We start from the raw sequence: 6,067 nt of genomic DNA on the forward strand, positions 1-6,067 counted from the left end.
TTGTTATAAAATTTTATAGGGTAGAATGAAATTTTCAAAATTATACAACAAGAAACTTAAAAAAACATGTCTAAAATGGTAAATTTTTGTAGTAATCGATTTAAATCCTCCACTTTTGTTCTACAACCCCTTTATCATGTTATAGAGGTTAAATTCTGGGTAAAAATTAAGTGTTACAACTTACCCCTGTTAGAAAAGCCCCTAGTTCCCCTACTGGAATTAATTTTGTCAACAAAAGTTATTTTAGATCTTCAGGAGTACTTTTTAAACGCAGGAATAAAACATTTACCACCTTCAAGTAATGTGGTTTTTTCAACACTGTTAACTGTTTCTCTTCATAGTGTCTGGAGTACGTAGTTACAACCAAACATTTTGTGTTAACTGTCTACAAGCAATTATTACAAAAAAATTGTTATCTTTTATACGAAATTCGTTTGTTAAAGAGAATTTAAAGTTAATTCACTAACATATCTGATAGAACTCGAAAACAAATTTTGAAAATTTGAAAAAGATAATTCCTGAAAAAATATTGATTTCAAACTCTATATTTACATGAAATGAAAGTTAATCATGAAATTGTAAGTTATAGATTGCCAGTTTGTCATAATATTAAGTTAACAATGTTAACATTTTTTTCTTTATTTCGAGTTAGAAAGAGCAACCTAAAATAAAAAGAAAAATTTTATAAGAACGGGGTGCATCTAGGAAAGTCGGAGTTTAGGAATGACAGATGCTTTGTTCGTTGATCATTAATTGCCAAATTGTTATTAGCCTGTAATTTCGAAATATCATTGTAGGTAAATGTAATTAAATCAATTTAATTTTGTTTAAATATAGTTTCATTTTTAGTCAACAGATGTTTTATTCAGTGAATGTTTAAACAGTCCAAATTTTGTACACTGATTTTTTCTGCAACCCAAGATTTCTCTTTGTGAATTTTCTTCTATTTTCTTGGGCCATTATTAAAACATTCTCCTAGTTTGAAGGCAAAAATTGTATTCCTCTTAAATGTACTTATAACACGATTTTCGTAGTGATTTACCACTAAATGTTTAACTGAAACCAGAAAGTTTGGATAATTTTGTTTTTCAATTTCACGGCTTCAAGCTATTTTAGTGACGAAATTATCCCCAATTATTTTCATTTAACGTATGTACCACCAGTGGTACAATATGACTGACAAAGGTAAAGAACTAAAATATACAGCTGTACTCTTCTCGAGGGTAGCAAATGACTATCTGTGTTTCTTTCTAACTTGACGTCGATGGCTGATTAATCACTTTGTTAATTTCGATGAAAAATTGTCGAGAAAAGAACTTTGGAATTTAATTACACTTTTTGGTACGAACGGAGGCCAACGTTACGTGACTGATGAAACATTGAGAGAACATGGTCATGAAGTCCTTAGATTACCCCCATACCTACCATTGTCAATACAATCCTATTGAAATGGCGTTTCCAGATAAGGTAGCAAATATATGGCTTGAGGCCATTTCTAGATGTACCCCTGACAAATGGCAAAATTTTTATAGACATACTGAAGAACTTGTTTTGGCCTCCTATTATTGTTTCATAATGAGAATCTGAATCATGATAAGGATAGACAATAGTAAACTGAGCTTCTTAGAGTTATGTTAGGTTTAAAGTTAAACACTTCCTTATTATTATTAAGTATATTAAAGCTTAATAAAGCCGAAGCTTTTCTGTGATACCCTCGACAAGACTTTTTAGACACAATAATAGCCTGATAAAATAGCGCTTTAAACGGATTTGTAACTTCAATTAGGTGTGTTATGCGATATACACTCATTTAATTCCACATCTGATGATTATCTTGAAATAAAACACTGGATGGAGGATTCAGAACCATTTTCATGCGACGCCATCGGTTTTTATAGTCTTAGCACATTACAGCAACATTGTAAGCATAAAGGCGAGCTTCTGCATTAACATCTGCATAAAAAGCAAGTTAAGAGAATTGTGTATTTCTGTAAATTTTCACACATCTGTTTAAATTTTAGACGTTCGCTTCTAGAAACAAAAATTTGAGAAGTTTGTAAAGATAGAAAATATATTATTTTACTGTTTTTATTACATATTAGCTAATAAAAATTATTTTAAATGTAAAAAAAAATAAAAGACACGCTTGGCAGCTCATTAGTAAGTAAATAACACGGCTGAGTTTTATGACAGTCGACATAACTAAAGAGAGTGCGTGGGTAGTACTTACATTTTTCAGGTAAACAGTTTACAGTTTAAGCATCATTATTTTGTACGTTCGCATTAAAAAAACTCAGTATTTGCTGTCTTTTTCGTTCACCGTATTCTGATTTTTCTTAATTACATCAATTTTTCCTAGAAAATTTTAAATGTACTTTTCGAGTATTTAAAATGTAAATGTAATCGAAATTGTGTGTTTTAGTTTGTTGCGAAAGTTCCTGATCAAGTTTAACAAAAAATTCAAGCATTTACAAACATATGACGGGTGTACAATAAAAATGTATTTGGAGCAGGCCCTAGAATTATTATTTTACGTTTATTTATAACCTAAGTAGGCAACCGAATATACTTCAGAGCGTGGATGGTTTCGTCTAAATGTTTTAGCAATGCGGTACATAAATGATATTTTCAGAAAACATAAATGCTGCAAGATATACCCATTAGAAATTTTAACTCCATTTTTAAATCAATTTTTTGATGATGATGACTTAGTTTATGATTTTCTCAGCAGGATGGTGTTAAGGCTCACACAAATAGAGCTACAATAAATTTTTTGTCCGAATTTTATGGTAAATAAGGCATTTTGAATATTTTCTTACTGTGGTTACAGAAAATTTCAATAAATAGAGGTATTCTTATGTTTTCTTTTGCTTTCAAAAGAAACAAAAATTTGCCTGGGGGAACTCTTGTAATGAAGTGATGCTTCTAATAACCATTATAATTTTCATTACTTCCACTTGGTTTTTTATTTCACAAGTAACTTGTTAACACGAAACATTCGTCACTTGTTCTTTAAGAAAATAAATGAATATTGAGGCAGTGCTAACTATAATTAAAAATTTTCAAGTGCTCGAAGATGGAAGATTGTAATTATTTGTGAATTTTATTTCAATAATCTTCATTAAATATATGTACACCAAAATGCAAAAATGTTTTCTAAACTGAATTTTTTCTTTTGTAGGTACACCGGTCAGAAATGTCAGAATAAAGTGGACTGAAATAATTTTCGCGGTGTAACCGATTAGCACGAAATAAGTGTAATTTTTATGATGTTAACTAGAACAAATTACAATTTCACCATACATAAATCCGTCAACATTGCCAATAGCGTACTTTCAATAGGTAGATAACAATCTCCAACTTATCCATGCTTTTGGATACAAGTTGTATTTTTTCTTAAATAAAATTACGTTCTAGCTTCTGAGCTATTAATCCTGCACTGCTCCCTACTGGAAAGCTATTTTGTCAAAGTCATCTCCCTACTTAAAAAATAATACTTAAGTTCCTTTCACTTATAGTTACATACAGATACACATTCATATTGTACCTAGTAATTTTAAAATATGTATTGTTATTTACCTTCACTTAAGAAGATTTTGTTGTACAATTTCAGTAAGTATTTCTTCAAACACACAAGCCTATTACACTCTTACAAGTAAAAAGTTGTAAAAGTTATTAACTCCATATTTGTCAGCACACAGTTATTAGAAAACAATTATTTAAAATATGTATGTGTACCTAACATATTTATCGTGCCGACATAATGATCCAGATAAATAAGGAAAATGACATTTAGCTCATGTCATTTGTTTTATTTCTAATAGAATTTAAATTATGGCCAGCGATAACGTTCTAAACGTGATATAAATTTCTTAGGCACATACATGGCTTTGTAATGGATGTTAAGTAAGTATGCGTGTGCTTGGAAACTAAACAAAGCATTTAAGCTCATTGTTGTCTCTGAAACGTAAATCTGGGCAGAAAATAAATAAATAAAGATACGAAATGTAAAATAGCTACATATGTCGGCTCCCGACAGTAATGCATGTAGGTGGAATTGATGTTATAGCACACTAAGGTTGTGTTTTTCGTTTATAAATGATTATACAGAAAATACAACAGCATGAAATAAAATGGGAAAAAAATAGTGAACTGTTAAAAAAGTTTACTTATGAATCTTTTGAGATCAATAGCATAATTTTTGTTCTTCAAATAATCCTTATTATATTAAACATAATGTCAAAATTAATATATGAATAATTTCAAAATAATTAAAAAAATATTCGAATCCAGTTTTTATTCTCACAAGTTTACTAAGTTGCCGTTCTAAAATAATGAACACATCAATATAGTAGGTAATACATAAATTGGATGAAAGTCCTCAGGGTATTTTGGTAATTTACTGTATAGGAATTAAAAGTTCTGCAGCAAATTGTTAGTACCACAAACTCAAAAAATTTTTAGGAATCTGAAAATTAACCCACCTTGATTTGTTTGGTCAGTATTCACTACTTCAAAACCAGAACTATACCTATAAAATATTTAAAAAATTATCCTATTTTTTTATTTCAAGAATTGCAAAACTAAAATTAAATTGAAACATCATTAATAATTTCATCACAGTTAAACCTATCTTAAAGTGCACATTTAGATAATATATTAGGTATTTTAACGGACTGGTATGTGACTCACACTGTATAAATTCAGAATTAGTTTACGTGATACCGTAATATATATGTTAAATAATTTATGAAAATGAATTTGAGCACAATGATTTTTAAATAAATCGGACATTTAAAATCACCATATTCTGCCAAAGTGGAATTTATATAGCAGCTGCCATTCATTGAATTTTCATGTTTTATTAGATTTCGACCTCCTACGATATTCTAATCTCGCATCTCCGCCATAAAAACAAAAATCCAACCAATCCCCGTCCTCTCTCGACAATTAAAAATTTGTAATACTACCCAATCCACAAAAACGCGAAATTAATTCAAATCACCCGACAGCTGTCAAACATCACTTAACTTGTAAATAAGTCCGCATTAAATATACTCCGCTCTGGCGCAACTCGAGCCGTCTTAAAATATGTAAAATGAGACAAATGACTGTTATAATTGACAGCAACACCTTTCCCCCACTCCTCCACTTAACCTACCCACAGCCCCAGCAATTATCATTAATCAAACCAGGCCAGTCTTTATCGCTGTAGAACAGTAAACTCCACAGTTTATTGTTGTTCGCATGGAAATCCACTTAATTAACGACACTGTAGCAGCTCGCGCGATCAAGATAGCCGCGAAAAACAAACAGCCACTAATTAATATTCGTCAGCAGCCATTGGCTCGTATTTGTCGCAGCTAACTAGATTTGCCTACCTGTCAACGCGGCCCATAATCCAGCGGACTGCGGACAATCAACACAAACACAGCACAAACGCGACGTTTCGAGACCGTCACCGTGCACTTTACCGTCGGTATAGTGATACATCTAAGGCCCGTGCGTCTCTCTCAGGGATGCTGCGCTGGCGCCGCCCCTCGCCGGGCCACGCCCCCGGCGATGCGCCGATGTCACCGCGCGCCCAATCAGCCGCGACCGGCGTCCCCACCGCCGCGGCGGCGTCCGCCCACCGCTAGACTGTCATTTGTCGGGTCGGCGCGGTAGCGCCGACTTCGATTGATCTGCGGAGGGCGAAAGCGCGCTAATCCGGCACATTGCGACCTTCGTACCCGGGCTCCCCTACCACCGGGAAATGATGAATGTGGACGTTGCTCAGGTGTTTTTCGAGTGGGTTAATTGATAATCGGGCGGAAATGGTCAGGGAGTTATTCACGGGTGGAGGGGGTTGTCATTCACTAAAATAATAAGAGCCGGCTTTTAATGGGAAGGAATCTTAACGAAGCAATGCAGGTGTTATTATCAATGGCAGCGGAACTTGTCCACGTGATTTTTACGGTTGGTTTAATTAACGACGTCCGATGATGGGGAAGGGAAAAATGTGGAGAGAAGCGGTTTTGATTGACAGGGTTTTGACATTTTTTTGAAAGGTTGATTGATGGGGTAT

The 6,067-nt window shown here is 33.2% G+C and overlaps 1 protein-coding gene across 1 annotated transcript in view; it reads right to left on the reverse strand.

Moving 5' to 3' along the window:
- Positions 1 to 5,469, reverse strand: part of LOC135127917 (LIM/homeobox protein Lhx9-like) — a 59,401-nt gene extending 53,932 nt beyond the window's left edge. The window contains exon 1 of the mRNA XM_064054610.1: positions 5,382 to 5,469. The gene's annotated coding sequence lies outside the window, so the exon portion shown is untranslated. The remainder of the gene's footprint in view (positions 1 to 5,381) is intronic.
- Positions 5,470 to 6,067: the final 598 nt, after the last annotated feature.

This window comes from Zophobas morio, unplaced genomic scaffold (assembly GCF_036711695.1).
Source record: "Zophobas morio isolate AGI-343-1 ecotype UQ-CSIRO unplaced genomic scaffold, CSIRO_AGI_Zmor_V1 ptg000012l, whole genome shotgun sequence".
NCBI classification, from domain to species: domain Eukaryota; kingdom Metazoa; phylum Arthropoda; class Insecta; order Coleoptera; family Tenebrionidae; genus Zophobas; species Zophobas morio.